Source organism: Hypanus sabinus, unplaced genomic scaffold (assembly GCF_030144855.1).
Source record: "Hypanus sabinus isolate sHypSab1 unplaced genomic scaffold, sHypSab1.hap1 scaffold_1045, whole genome shotgun sequence".
NCBI lineage: Eukaryota > Metazoa > Chordata > Chondrichthyes > Myliobatiformes > Dasyatidae > Hypanus > Hypanus sabinus.
Window position 1 is genome coordinate 37,727 of NW_026779098.1, and position 14,779 is coordinate 52,505.

General features: G+C 42.0%; 1 long non-coding RNA gene across 1 annotated transcript in view; it reads left to right on the plus strand.

Moving 5' to 3' along the window:
- Positions 1–14,779, plus strand: part of LOC132386163 (uncharacterized) — a 53,546-nt gene that overhangs the window by 15,825 nt on the left and 22,942 nt on the right. The window lies entirely within an intron of this gene.

A 14,779-nucleotide genomic window follows, 5' to 3' on the forward strand; every position in this document is an offset into this window, starting at 1 on the left:
AGTTGGGTAAGGGAGCAATACAAAGAGATCTCGGAGTCCTTGTTCATCAGTCACTGAAGGTGAATGAGCAAGTACAGCAGGCAGTGAAGAAGGCTAATGGAATGTTGGCCTTTATTGCAAAGGGAATTGAGTAGAAGAGCAAGGAAATCCTCCTGCATTTGTACAGAGCCCTGATGAGACCTCACCTGGAGTATTGTGTACTGTTTTGGTCTTCAGGGTTAAGGAAGGACATCCTGGCTGTAGAGGAAGTGCAGCGTAGATTCATGAGGTTAATTCCTGGGGTGTCTGGACTGTCTTACGCAGAGAGGTTAGAGAGACTGGGCTTGTACACGCTGGAATTAAGGAGATTGAGAGGGGATCTGATTGAAGCATGTAAGATTATTAAGAGATTGGACTAGATAGAGGCAGGAAATATGTTCCAGATGCTGGGAGAGTCCAGTACCAGAGGGCATGGTTTGAGAATAAGGGGTAGGTCATTTAGGACAGAGTTAAGGAAAAGCTTCTTCTCCCAGAGAGTTGTGGGGGTCTGGAATGCACTGCCTTGGAAGATAGTGGAGGCCAATTCTCTGGATGCTTTCAAGAAGGAGCTAGATAGGTATCATGGATAAGGGAATCAAGAGATATGGGGACAAAGCAGGAACAGGGTATTGATAGTAATTGATCAGCCATGATTTCAAAATGGCGGTGCAGGCTTGTAGGGCCGAATGGTCTACTGCACCTATTGTCTATTGTCACAGGCGTAACACTGACATGATGAAGGAAGCACTGAACACAGCCAGAGAAAGAAGACCTTTATTGCTGCCAAAAACACCAGTAGTGTAATGGGCAGAAAATATAAATACAACCGTTGCACGTGAACTTTTAGCATTGCTCATTTTTGAATTATGATAACTCAGAACTTGTAGTAGGATGCAGCAAATTGAAGTCCTTTACTACACAGGAGAAGGAGACATCTGGAGGTTACTCCAGTGTCATGGTGAACACCCTCTTATCATCAGTCGATGCTCTGAAGCATGTACCAGGAAATGTCGATGGATATTTGCCACACACACACATGCTCCTTGCAGAAATAAAAATCATATTTCTGGAGCTGTATTTCCACAGCGTCAGTCTGGCTTACAATTGAGACTGGATACAATTGGAAAGGACGGTGAGTTGTTTCCTCTGGAGCACCATAGCCTGAGGGGAATTGCGATGAAGGTTTATAAGTTTAAAAGAGGCATAGATAGAGTAGACAGGGAGTATCTGATTCCCGGGGTTGAAATGTCAAATATCAAAGGGCAGGCATTTAAAGTGAGAAGGCGTGTGTTCAAAGGGCATGTGAGGCGTAGGGTTTTATTTATTCAGAGAGTGGTGGATCACTGGAATGCACAGTTCTTAATAGATCTTAACAGACCTTTACTTCTAACAAACCACAAAGTCACCTGTTGTATGTTCGGAATCTGCTTCTCAGACTTTCGCCCATATTTTCCTGTGAATTGACAAGAAACAAAGAATTGTGAATTCAACTTGCAGCTCAGTTATCTCAGACCATTGACTTTCTTGCCCATGGAAGAATTCCTCACCGTGTTTTCCGGAGGTCGGGTTTGAGAATATAGAGTTCGGGTATGAGGACAGATGACACATTAGAGTTGTGTGAATGACACACACCAATCCTCATGGAGGGATCAGAAATGCAGTGAGGGAGCCATTTAAAGTTCCTGGGGGCCAGTGTGTCCGAGGAGCTAACCTGGACCCAACATATTGATACAGCTGTAAAGAAGGTGTGACGGCGGGTATATTTCAATAGGAATTTGAGGAGATTTGGAATGTCACCAAAAATGCTATGCTTTCTTGGAAGCTTGACAAAATTTGAATTATTATCTGAAACATTGACAAATTTCTACAGATGTCTGTTAGAGAGTATATTGACTGGTTTCATCTTGGCCTGATATGGAAGCATCAATGCCATTGTACGGAAAAGCCTGTAATATGTACTAAATATGGCCCAGTCCGTCATTGGTGAACCTCACCCACCATTGAACACAGGAAAGTATTCGGCACCAGTTCTCACTATTTAGTTTGACCAGACAGCTCCTCAGAAAATATTACCAAAATATTACCCCGTCCACCTCCCACCCAACTGGTGCATCAATCAAAGTATCTTCTCGATGAATAAACCCTGAACTATCATGGGAACATTTCCATTGCAAGACCAACACGGTTTTGTATAACTGTCCGTGAGTAACGTCTCGTGGGAAATTGTAATTGACGTTGTTTTCAGCCCTGTTGGGGATGCCTGCCTCAAGTAACATTCATCTATTTTGTCTAGTCAAACCAATCTCCCATTCATTACTATTCCAGCCAATTAACTTCTGAAAATATATACTCATGATGGCAAATCGACTTTATTGCATATGGCATGACTTAAGGAAGAGCTAATGCATAATCTATATTCTGTGTGCTGTCTGTCCCTTCATCTTTGTGATGTTGCTGCATGCAAATTTTCCTTGGTACTGAATCCGTACCTCACTGAACTTATGATAATAAGAATAAACTCAATTTGACTTGGAAAAATTAATGTTTTTTTATTGCATTTCTGTATGTTCATTATATCAAAAAATAGATGTTTGACTTTAAATAAAATGTTGTTTGGAATATTAATGATCTGACACATTTGATTTAGTCAAATCCCAAAGCATCATTGAGGATCCCTGGCACATATCTCCCAATCTCTTTGACCTATAATCATCGGGAAGGAGGCACTGGAGCTTGAGAACTATGACTGCTAGACTGGGTAATAGCTTCTTTCATTAGGTTACAAAACCAATGAATGCCCTGCCACTCCCGACCTCTCATCACAAGACAGTGAGCTCTTTACTGTTAGTTGTTTTTTTTAATGTGCCGCACACTGCATGCATTGTGAATTATATTTTATTCACTTATTTTTGACAATATTTAGTTTTATGTGCTTTGTGCGATCAATGTTCTGTGGTTGGAGCACGTTGTAGAGGAATGTTGTTTCGTTTGGTTGTATATCTGTAAAGAAAATTCAACAATGAACACTGTTAAAGAAGTGGAGGTAAGACAATCCTACCTGTGAAGAAATTCCCTCTGCATTACTGTTTAATCTGGTTTCATGACGACTGGACATTTGGGCTTTGGAAAACTCAGTGTTAACAAGCAGCAGGAGAAACACCAGGACGACAAGTGTTTTTTGGAAGGCCATTATCTGGAGGAAGGTATCTCACTTTTGATAGCTCTGGTAAAGAGAAAAGAAGGACATTGAAAGCTTATGGATATTGAAAGACCTAGATAGAGTTGAAGTAGAGAGGATGTATTTTGTGGTGGTGGAGTTTGGGACCAGACGGTACAGCCTTGGAGTAGAAGTATGTCCCTTTACAACAGGGATGAGGAGGGATTTCTCGAGCCAGAAGGTGGTGAATCTTTGGAATTGCTTGCCACAGACAGCTGTGAAGCTAAGTGATTGGGGATGTGTAAAGTGGAGATTGATAGATTATTCATTAGTATGTTTGTGAAAGGTTCCTGACCAGGGGAAGCAAATGAGGTTGAGAGGGATAATAAATCAGCCAAAATGGAATGGTGGGGCAAACCCTTTGGGTTTAAATGGCCTAATTCTGCTCCTATGACTTTTGGAAACTACAAATTGAGAGGTAGAATATTTCAGAAAACTGAGAATACAGGTAAAGTGAATACAGACATCCTTCTATATGACAAGAATGACTTATCGTTGGATAGCTGGGACAGTAAATCAGATCAGTTTTAAAGGCAATACTGTATTTTTGTAGTTTTAAGTTGTGTGTGTTCAACAATAGGCTATAGTATATCTGTGCTGAATTCAGTTCCCACATATTGTCTTGTACAATCAGATACCTGTCACAAGGTAATAGATTATCTGCAGAAGTACAGACTCTAGTAGCCTTGAAGACTACTTTAGAACACCCTTCAATTGTAGATAGAATAACATTAAAATTACTATTCTCTTCTTTAATCACAGAGAGTTTGAATTTAGATTCCATTCCGTATGAGCTGCAAGTTCCTGTACTGCTGCCTTTGCTGAGCTGATTGTTTTCCATTTCCCTAAAGTTGTTTTTATGCTGAGTTCGTATCAGTGTCAAGTGTGACCAGGTGGTGTGATTCTTCCCTTGAGTCTATAGAATGGGTTCAAGGTCCAATCTTGTGAACAGTTCAAATTCTAGGATGCTATTTCAATGCAGCTCTGAAGCAATCCAGACAGAGATGTTAAAGCCTCTTGAGTGATTTCCATGTACCTTGGAAAAGATGGGCAAGTTCTCCCTGGTGTTCAGTTCTTGTCCTTTCTATCAGTGTCATTATCAATCACATTGTCGTAACGTTGCTGCATGAGTGAGATTGGATGCTGTTTTTTCAATTTATCAGAAACTCTACTTCTAAAATACCTCAGTGACAGAGAAATGGTTCAGGACAGCCCAATCAGAGCATAATACATTCAGTGGCCACTTTATTATGGACACCCGTACATCCCACTACACTTGTTAGTGCCGATATCTCATCATCCAAAATTTTCGATGTAACTTAATGCATAAAAGCATGCAGGAATGGTCAAGAGATTCATTTGCTGTTGAGACCAAACATCAGCATAGAAGAGAAATGAGATCTTAGTGACCTTGACCATGGATTGATCACATGTGCCAGGCAGGGTGGTTTGAGAATCTCAGAACCTTCAGCGACTTTCATGTACAAGAGATTCCAGCGTTTAAAGATAAGTCATCTGATCTTTGGCAGTTCTATGGGTGAAAATATTTGTTTCTGTGATATGTCAGACTGTTTAAGGTGACAGAAAGGTGCTATTAACTCAAATTACCACATGTTAAATCAATGGTGTGCAGAAGAACATCTCATGAACATGGAATGTCGAAACTAATTTAACGTCATTGCTGCTTGTGTAGTTTAGGAGCCAACATGTCTAATGATATTGTGAGAGATTTAAAATTCTAATTGGAATCTTTACCTTGAGTTTAGAAATAGCAAGTTGTAAATTGCAAAGGATTTAACCAACAGCTACAAAGTAACAGTAAAACTTGTCAGTTTGCTATGAAAATGCTTTGAGAACATAGAACAATGAAGAGTACAGCACAACAGCAGGCCATTTGGGCCACAATGTTGTGATGAACTAGCTATAAAGCAAATCAAAAACACCCAAACACTAATACTTCCTGCCTATACCATGTCCATACCCTCCATCTTCCTGCAATCCTCTATCAGATTACCCCTCAGCCTTTGGAGCTCCAGTGGAAACAACATTTTATTACGCCTCCTGTGATAGCACACACCCTCTAAATGAAGCAGCATCCTGGTAAACATATTCTTCACCCTCTCCAAAGCCTCCACATCCTTCCAAGTGTGGGGCGACCAGAACTGTATGCAGTCATCCAGATGTGGCCCAACGAGAGTCTTACAAAGTAGGAACATGAGAATTGAGCTAAATTATTTGAATAATAAATGCAAGCATGTTGTACGCCTATTTATAAACAACATACCAACTTGTGTAGCTACTTACAACTAGCAATGACCTAGGATGCCATGATCTCTCTGCTCAGCAACACCAAAGGACCTTGCCCATAACAGTGTTCTGTCTTGCGTTTGCCTTACTGAGGTGCAATTCGTCACATTTATCTGGGTCAAATTCCATTTGCCATTTCCCAGCCTATATCTGCAATTGATCTACATTTTGCTGTATTTATTGCCAGTTCTCCACACTATCCACAGCTCCATCAATTGTTTCATCATCTGCCAATTTACCAATGAAGCCATCTCCATTTAATGCTTGTCAATAATTATTTCAGAAAGACTCAGACAAATCAGATTTACCTGTAACGAAGAAATCGAAGTTGCTTTCTTTGAGCTGCTGTATCAGATTTCGGTGGTTGTCCCCTATATATTGTGATTCAGGGAGGGGAACAACCTCAAATGGAGTATTTTGCAATGGCGCAAATATTTGGATAAACATGTTTGTGAAGAGTAATCAATGCACTGTGACTATGAACAAACAGTTCATATCTTAGTGTATTCAAATGGGGATCTTATATACTCACTGTGCCTGGAGATGAAATCCACATATTTACACAATCAAAGTGAACACTCTTACTGTTAGGAGAAGTAAGAACCAAGATGCACTTATACCTCATCCGTAGCATGGACTCTCAAATTGCACCGTCCACTGCAATCTTGGTCAGCAACCAATAATTTCCTATCTTTTTCCTTCCTGTGTTCCTCAGGAGTAGAGTGACATTTGTGATTTCCCGGTCACGGGGAGCAATTCCTGACTAATTATTCTTGCACTGTGAATGCCTTCACAATCGCTTCAGCCTCTTTTTGCGAATCCGTGATGTCTTGTCCATCCACCGTCAGGATTTACAACTCTCCAAGCAATATCTCCTTATTAAAAGTGATGATACTCAATGCCGCCCAGGCTTCAATTTCTGGCATCTCTTCATGTCGGAAAACATTGGAGACTGACACAAAGTACGTGTACAGTTCTCTGCCGTTTCAGTGTATCTGACAACTTCTCCAGTGTCATTTCCCAGAGGTCCAATATCCATTCTACACTCTCTTTTACTGTTTATACATCTGTAAAAGTACTCTTTGTATCCTCTTTAATATTCACAAAAAGAATTAGGTTTAATATCACTGCTATATGTCTTGAAATGTGTTATGCTCGAGAAGTACATCGTAATACATTATAATAAAACCAGTAAATCACAGTTAGATTTCTATAAAAATAGTATAAAAAAGTTAAATAAGTAAGAAATCCGATGTCAGATGGGAAGAGGCTGTCGCTGAACTATTGAGTGTGTGCCTTCAGGCTCCTGTACCTCCTCCATGATGGTAGAAATGGGAAGAAGGCATGTCCTGGGTGGTGGTGGTCCTTCATGATGGATGCTGCCTTTTTGAGGCAGCGCTCGTCAGTGATGTCATGGATGCTATTATTTCATCCATACTTTTCCTTAATTCTATTGCAATTATTCTGCACATTATTCTACACCTTCTGCATTATTAATGTTTTACCTTATCCTACCTCATTACACTGTGTAACGATATGATTTGATTTGTCTCAAGGGTATACATGCAAAAACATTCACTATTGCGGTACCTATGGCAATAATAAAAACATTCCAATTCCAATCTGTTGAACCCACTTCCCTGCTATTTATTGAAATACTGTCCACAGCCCTAGTTATGTGATTTGTCAGGACTTCAGACCTAGCATGTCTCAGCTGGAACCTGTCCAATCAAATCATCTCCATCCTTCCGCAATAGTGGAAGCAAAGTACCATGAATCTAAGCATTCTTCTCTTCCTCCAGCCAGCCCTCCTGTCACCCGCAGCCATTGGATCGTCTTGACTTAAGGAGGGACAGCTGTAGCCTAATAGGGGGCAGGTGTTTATAAGGGACTCGGGGACTGAGCCTGGGTGTGGGTTGTCCTACTCCGAAGCCGGTTTAACCCGATCTGTACCTGGGCTGCCGGCTCTGAATTCTGCTCTTTCCCTGGTTGCCGGCCTGCTCGGAATCCTGTTTTGCCCTGTTGCCGGCCTCTTCTGCATATGTTCTGTCCGGTTGGACTTGTTCCACTGCTTCTCTCGTGTGCGCTGGTCCCGCTGTTCCGCCTTAGTCGCCTTGCCTGCGCTGTCACGCTGTTGGTTGCCCTTCCCAATAAACCGGTGTATCACGGTAGCCCTACTGCTCACGCTGGACGCAGCTTTCTTCTGATTCCTTGCCTCCCTCAGGCAGGCCCGGCTGGACTGCCGCTGCCCGGTGGGGATTCTGCCCTTTCCACCCATTGCTCACTAAGGGTTGTGCCCCGCACCTGCCCAGGTGTCCGCTCCTTGCAGATGCCTCCGTGTTTTTAGCCTGGGAGGTGGCCCTGCCCGGGATCCATGCGGCCCGCCACGAGCTCTGGGATCCTCCTGCCCTATCACGAAATCGGGGATCCAGCCCCGCCTGCATAAGCCCCTGCATGCCACGGCATCCCCATCCTGTCCTACCCCTAGTACTTCAGTGCCTGCGTTCTGCATTCGGGTCCAATCCTGTCCCCGTCCTGACAAGCTCCTGGAGACTTGATACTATCAAAAGGCTTGTCAGGAGGCAGATAAGAGTCAGGAGTCTAGATGTAGGGATGAGAGTGATGAAAAACCAGAATGGGTAAGGATGGGATTTCTCTATTAGGTCTCCAGATAAAGTTTGAATAACCAACAGACTTATGATCTGTTATGGCTTCTGTCACATGAAGTGGATGTTTTTCACTGGGTACTGTAAAACAAATGGAAAGTTAAAAACAGTATATTCCACGAATGGATGGTTACGTACTCGTGACATGACAGTGGTACCCTTGTCACTTGACAGGGGTTGAAGCTGTACTGGACTTGAGGTAATGGTCTTGTGATGGTGAAATGACGTCATTTTCCCGCCAGTAGAGATCATGTGACAGTTTTTTTTTACTGGTTATAAAAGGAAGACCCCACCCTGTGAGGAGGGGCAGCTCGTGGCTGGATTTGTCAAGTTGATTTCATGCCACTGCGTGATTTAATGGGATGACGCAGTTTAGCTGAAGGTTGAAGTTTTATCAAATGCCAAAAGTTTAAAAGATCATTGCCAGCAGGTTCTTGAAATACTGCTAGTTCCGAAATCAGTGGAGAGTGAAGATCGAAGATCGAGGAGGATCTATTTCGACGGTGAAACGGGTTCGACCTTATTTAATCCTTAATCGAAAGGATTTCGTGGACTGTTCACGTGTTAATCTCTGCGGGAAAGCCGGAGATTGAGGACAGTGTGATAAAGGAAAGGTCAGTGCCTTTAAGCCGTTCCATTTTGTAAATTCGTCGTGGGAGAAGTTCGACATCGGGTATCGAAGTGAAGCGACGTGAAAGAAAATTTAAATAGTCTTATAAAGTCTCTCCTTTTAGCTGAACTGTGAGCATATCGAACTTTTGGCAATACTACTTTCAAGAACTGTTTTTGCAATATCGCTTTAAGGACTGTTTGAGCTGCCGCACAGCAGCTGTTTCCGGTTACGTTAGTGTTTGGTTACTTTTGGGGGGGTTTGTTTTCTGTGTTTAATAAACGTGTTATTTGTTATACAGAACCCCTTGCCGAACATATATTCATTGTTGCCGGAATACGTAACAGGATGACGTCAGCTTTTCTGTCAATGCAGAATCATCTCACCCACTTCCACGTAGCAAATCAGTGGTCAGCACTTTACACCACTTAATATCTTTGAATCCAAACCCCAGCTCCTGAAGGGAAAAAGGTAGGTCATCGGGCATCGTGAATAAATTATTGAGATTTATTTCTCGTCAGCTGAGGAATACTATGTTACCCTGCAGACTTTGTATGAATTGAACGAGCTGGTCTTTGTGCAATAGATGTCAAGTCTGATCTCTAATTGCGACTAATACGTATCTGTGGAGGGAAATCCCCATAACTGGACAACTGTAAATCCTGCATTGGACTCAGCCGACGGCCCCTGTGCTCCACCATAGACTTTCCATAGAGTCCAAAAAGAGAGAGTGACATTCCACAGATCTTCCCAGTTCACAAGCTGGGAAATCCCCTGGCTAAATTCATCTCAGATTTACTAAGTACAAACTAAGTTAATAGACATGTTTTTACCATTTAGAAGACATTTGGACATGTGCATTTATTAGAAAGGTTTAGAGGGTCATTGAGGGCAAATAAGAAGCTCATTCAGGTAACTTGCTCAGCGTGGATGTGTTTGGCCGAAGTGCCTGTTTTCTGTGCAGTATATTTCTCCAAATCTATTTTATTAAGTAGTTCAGATTATTTTCTTTTTGTAATAGTGGACATGTGTTTTCAGCCGATGAATCTTTAAAACTGAGTTTGTGGAAAAAGCTGCCGATGTCAGCAGAGCAGCTGCTCGCTCTGGAACTGGCCCTGTGCTCTTTTGAGTCAAGCTGATGTGCAGTCAGCTGGCAAACCAGTGCAGAGAATCAATTGTCAAACTGATCTACTGTCACTGGTGCTTCCAGCTCCCCTGTGAGCTGACTCCGTTATCGGGTGTGACTTTATATATAGTAAGCAGCACTCAGCTTTCGGGCTTAATACTGAATTAACCCCATGGACTGGCGTTATGAAGTGTCTGTGGGCCAAGATGGGAACATACCCAGATTAATTGTCCTAGGCCATTCTGAGCAGGTTCTCCAGAGAAAAATTGTAGTAAGAGGACAGCTTGCATAATGTAGATTTTGAGTGAATGATGAGTGATAATCTCAAACACTTTAGAATCTCAGTGTTTCCTGTGGGACTACTAAACCTGTTCCACTATCCAGCAGAGATCAGAGGCTGGTCACTGTCTGAACTTGATACATTCATGGTGTTCTTTGCCTTACATCCACATCAGGTTTAAAAATGTTACTGGTGTTTATCTGCTGCACCTATATTTCCAGTACGCTCATCGCTACCCTTTCAGTGACAGATCTGAATGCCACTCGTATTGACCCAGACATTTACATTCGGACCTAAAATATCCTCTTCTACACCTCACCAATTGTTCACTTACATCGAAACTGTGCATCGTATTCCAATATATTTTATGTGCAGTCATAAAAAGTACAAATTGATCAATGTATATTTCACCCTTTGTGTGTTCTACTGGTGCCTGTCGACCATGTGGCCTTGCTTATCCTGTTGCTGCTCAGTTCTGTTATTCAGCTGATGGAAGACTGACGTATCATAGAGGGAGAAAGATGAACTTAGAGAAATGGAGACTGCAAGAACTGCTTCTGTTCCCAGCCATTCTCCATGACAACAAGAATTCTGGACTGGCTGGTTGACAGGACACGCTCAAGGAACAAAGACAGAATGAATGTTAACAACGTTTGAGGGCAGCATTCGTGAAATAACGAAGTTGAATTTGTTCAGGTCTCGTACCACACATCCGCCAATCTCTTTGACACCCACAATCTTTAGGAATTAAATGCTGGAGCATCAGATCTACGACTGCCAGACTGGGTAACAGCTTCTTCCCTCAGGCTGAGAACCTAATAAATATACTCGCACCACCAAGGTCTCATCACGAGCAATGTGAGCTGTTTATTGTTTACTGTTTACTCTTTACAATTCACCCGTGCTGCCCACTGCATGTATTTGAATTTTATTTTAGCCATTTATTTGTGACAATGGTGTGTTTTATGTGCTGTGCTTTGTGGGTATATGTTTTCTGAGTGCACCATGGGTTGGAGGAACATTTCTTTATTTGGTTGTCTGTACTTGAACTTGAGTTACTGAACCTGTTGAGCTAGTGTATTTGTCGGTGCAGGTTAACAATGCACAAATTACAGAAGTGGAGGAAAGTCAAATTCACCTGTGCAGACTGAGGTAGATCCACTTTGCTTCTGATACTTTTGAGTATACGTTGGGCTCTGGAAAACTCAGGGTTAACAAACAGAGGCCAAGTGTATTTTGAAAAGGCATTTACCTTTAGGAAGAGATCTCACTGTTCATGGCTCTGGGAGAAATTCATTGAAACAGGCGGGTTTGTGGATCTTGGATATGAAGTAGAAATGTTGGTTATGGGGTTAGAGTTCTATTATGTTGGTGGCAGTCTAACATGTCTGTTGCTATGAAAATGCTTTGAAAACAATGCAGAGTACTGTTGGGGGAGACAGTCTATGGGGGAAGCAACTATGGTGGCACTTCTGACACAGAGTCTGCCCCTGTGACTCAGATGACAGGGACATCAAAGATGCAATAATAACAGGGTTGACTTAGTGGGCGATTTTAATTTCCCAAATATTAATTAGCATCTCCATCGAGCAAGGGGTTTAGATGGAGTGGCATTGTTAGGTGGGTTCAGGAAAGTTTCTTGCCAAAATATGATGATAAGCCTACATGAGGAGAGGCTGTACTTGATCGAGTATTGGGAAATGAACCTAGTCAGGTGTCAGGTCTCTCAGTGGTAGAGCATTTTGGAGATAGAAATCACAATTCTATCTCCTTTACCATAACATTGGAGAGGGATAGGAACAGATAAGTTAGGAAAACGTTTCATAAGAGTAGGGGGAAATATCATGCTATCCGGTAGGAACGTGGAAGCTTGAATTGGGAGCAGATGTTATCAGGAAATGTATGGCAGAAATGTGGGAAATGTTCAGTGGATGTTTGTGTGGATTCCTGAAGAGATGTGTTCTAATGAGACAGGGAGAGGATGGTACGGGACAGGAACCATGGGGTACAAATGCTGTTGTAAATCTAATCAAGAGGAGAGCAAAAGCTCATGAAAGGTGCGAAAGACTAGATAATGATTGAGATCTGGAAGATTGAGGCCAGAAGCGGCCAGGTGAAGGATTGATGAGCAGGATAAAGGAAAACCCCAAGGCATTATACAATGACAGGAATAGCAAGGGGATAAGACGTGAGAGAATAGGACCAATAAAGAGTGCCGGGGGATACGTGTGAATGGAACACAGGCGACTGTGGAAGGCGAGGGGTGGAGCCCATGGCAATGATATTTGCTTCATGAATGGGGACAGAAGTAGTTCCGGAGGATTGGAGTGTTGCAGATCTTTTTCCATTATTCAACAAAGGAAGCAGAGTTAGCCCGGGAAATTGAAGACCAGTGAGTCTTACTTCAGTTGATGGTTAGTACTTTGGTGGAGAGATCCCATGAGGTCGAATTTATAAACATATGGAGAGGTATAATATGATTATAAATTAAAAGCATGGCTTTGTCAAAGAAGGTTGTGCCTTACGAGTCTGATTGAATTTTTTGAGGATGTAACTAAATATATTGATGAAGGTAGAGCGGAAAACGTAGTGTATATGGACTTTAGTAATGCAATTCATATGATATTCCATGGAAAGCTTATGGAGAAACTAAGCAGGCATGGGATCCAAGGGAAATTGCTTTGAGCATCCAGAACTAGCTTGCCCACAGATGGAAAAGTGTGATTTTAAACGGGTCATATTCTGCATAGAGGTCGGCGACCAGAGGTGTGCCTCAGGGACCTGTTCTGGACGCCTTTCTCATTCTGATTTTTATAAATGGTCTACATGAGGAAGTGGAAGAGGATTTAGTAAATTTGCTGATGTCACAGAGGTTGGGCGTGTTGTGGATAGTGTGGAAAGCTGTCAGATTTCACAGCAGAACATTGATATGGTGCAAAACTGGACTGAGAGTTGGCAGATGGAGTTCAACAAAGATAATGTGAGGTGGTTCATTTTGGTAGGTGAATTATGATGTCAGAATATAGTATTAATAGTAAAATTCTTGGCAGTGTGGAGGAACAGAGGGATCTTGGGGTCCAAGTCCATAAGACACTCAAAGCTGCTGTTCAGGTTGACTGTGGTTGATGAGACATACGGTGCATTGGCCTTCACCAACTGTGGGATTGAGATCAAGAGCCGAGAGGATAATATTGCAGCTATATAGTACCCCTGTCAGACCCCACTTGGAATACTGTGTCCAGTTCTGGTCGCTGTACAAAAGGAAGAATGTGGAGACTACAGAGAGGGTGCAGAGGAGATTTACGAGGATGGTCCCGGTAGTGAGGAGCATGCCCATTGAGAATAGATTGAATGATCTTGTCCTTTTCTTCTCAGAGCAACGAAGGATGAGTGGTGACATAATAGAGGTGTATAAGATGATCAGGGGCTTTGTTTGTGCAGATAGTCAGAGGTCTTATCCCAGGGCTGAAAAGGCTAATGAGTGAGGGCACATTTTGAAGGTGTTTGGAAGTAGATACAGAGGAGATGTCAGGGGTAAGTATTTTAAGCAGTGAGTGATGAGTTTGTGGAATGGTGCAGGAGGATACAATAGGGTATTTGAAGAGACTCCTGGGATGGAACATGGAGTTTAGAAAAAAATAGAGGGCTATGTGTAATCCGGGGTAAATTCGAAATTCAAAAAAATGTTCGGTAAACCATTGTGGGCCAAAGGACCTGCATTGTGCTGGAAGTTTTCCATGTTCTATGTTCTAAATGCTCTTCATATTACAAGACATTCAATCCTCGGTTTTATATTCTGATTCTCTTGAAATAAAATTTTACACGGCATTTACCTTCCTGACCACAGAATCAACCAACAAATTAAGTTTTCAAATGCTGCACAGGAATCCCAAATGCTTTTGCACTTCAGATTTTTATGTTTTATTTCCATTTAGAAAGCAGTAAAACTTTCATTTCTTCTAACAAAGTTTACAACCATAAACCTCTCAACATTGGATTCATCTGCCACTTATTTGACCATTCCCTTAATGTGTCGAATTCTTCTGTATCTTCCCTATTCTTTCAAATCTACCTGCCGATTCACTTCTCTTTGTATCGTCTGCAAACTTTGCAACAAGGCCATCAATTCCATCAGGTCCATCAATCCCATCATTCAAATCATTCTCATATAATAAAAAAAAAATGGTCACAACACAAAGCCATGAGGAACACCAATAGTCAAGGTAATGAATCAGAAAAGGATCCCATTCTCCCCGCTCTTTTCCTCCTGCTAAGCAGCACTTCTTGAATCCGTGCTGGTATCTTTTCAATAATACCATGGGTTTATAGTTTGTTAAACAGCCTTATGTGTGGCAGCTTGTGAAAAGCCTTCTGAAAATCTATGTCCACAACATCAACGTATCTACATCGACACAACATCAACATATTTGTCTATCTTATTTTTTTCTTTCTTCAAAGAATTCCAACAGATTAGTCAGGCATGGTTTTCTCAAGGAAACCATGCCTCCGACAAGCTATTCGTGCCTCCCAGAATCCCTAAACCACATCCTTTACA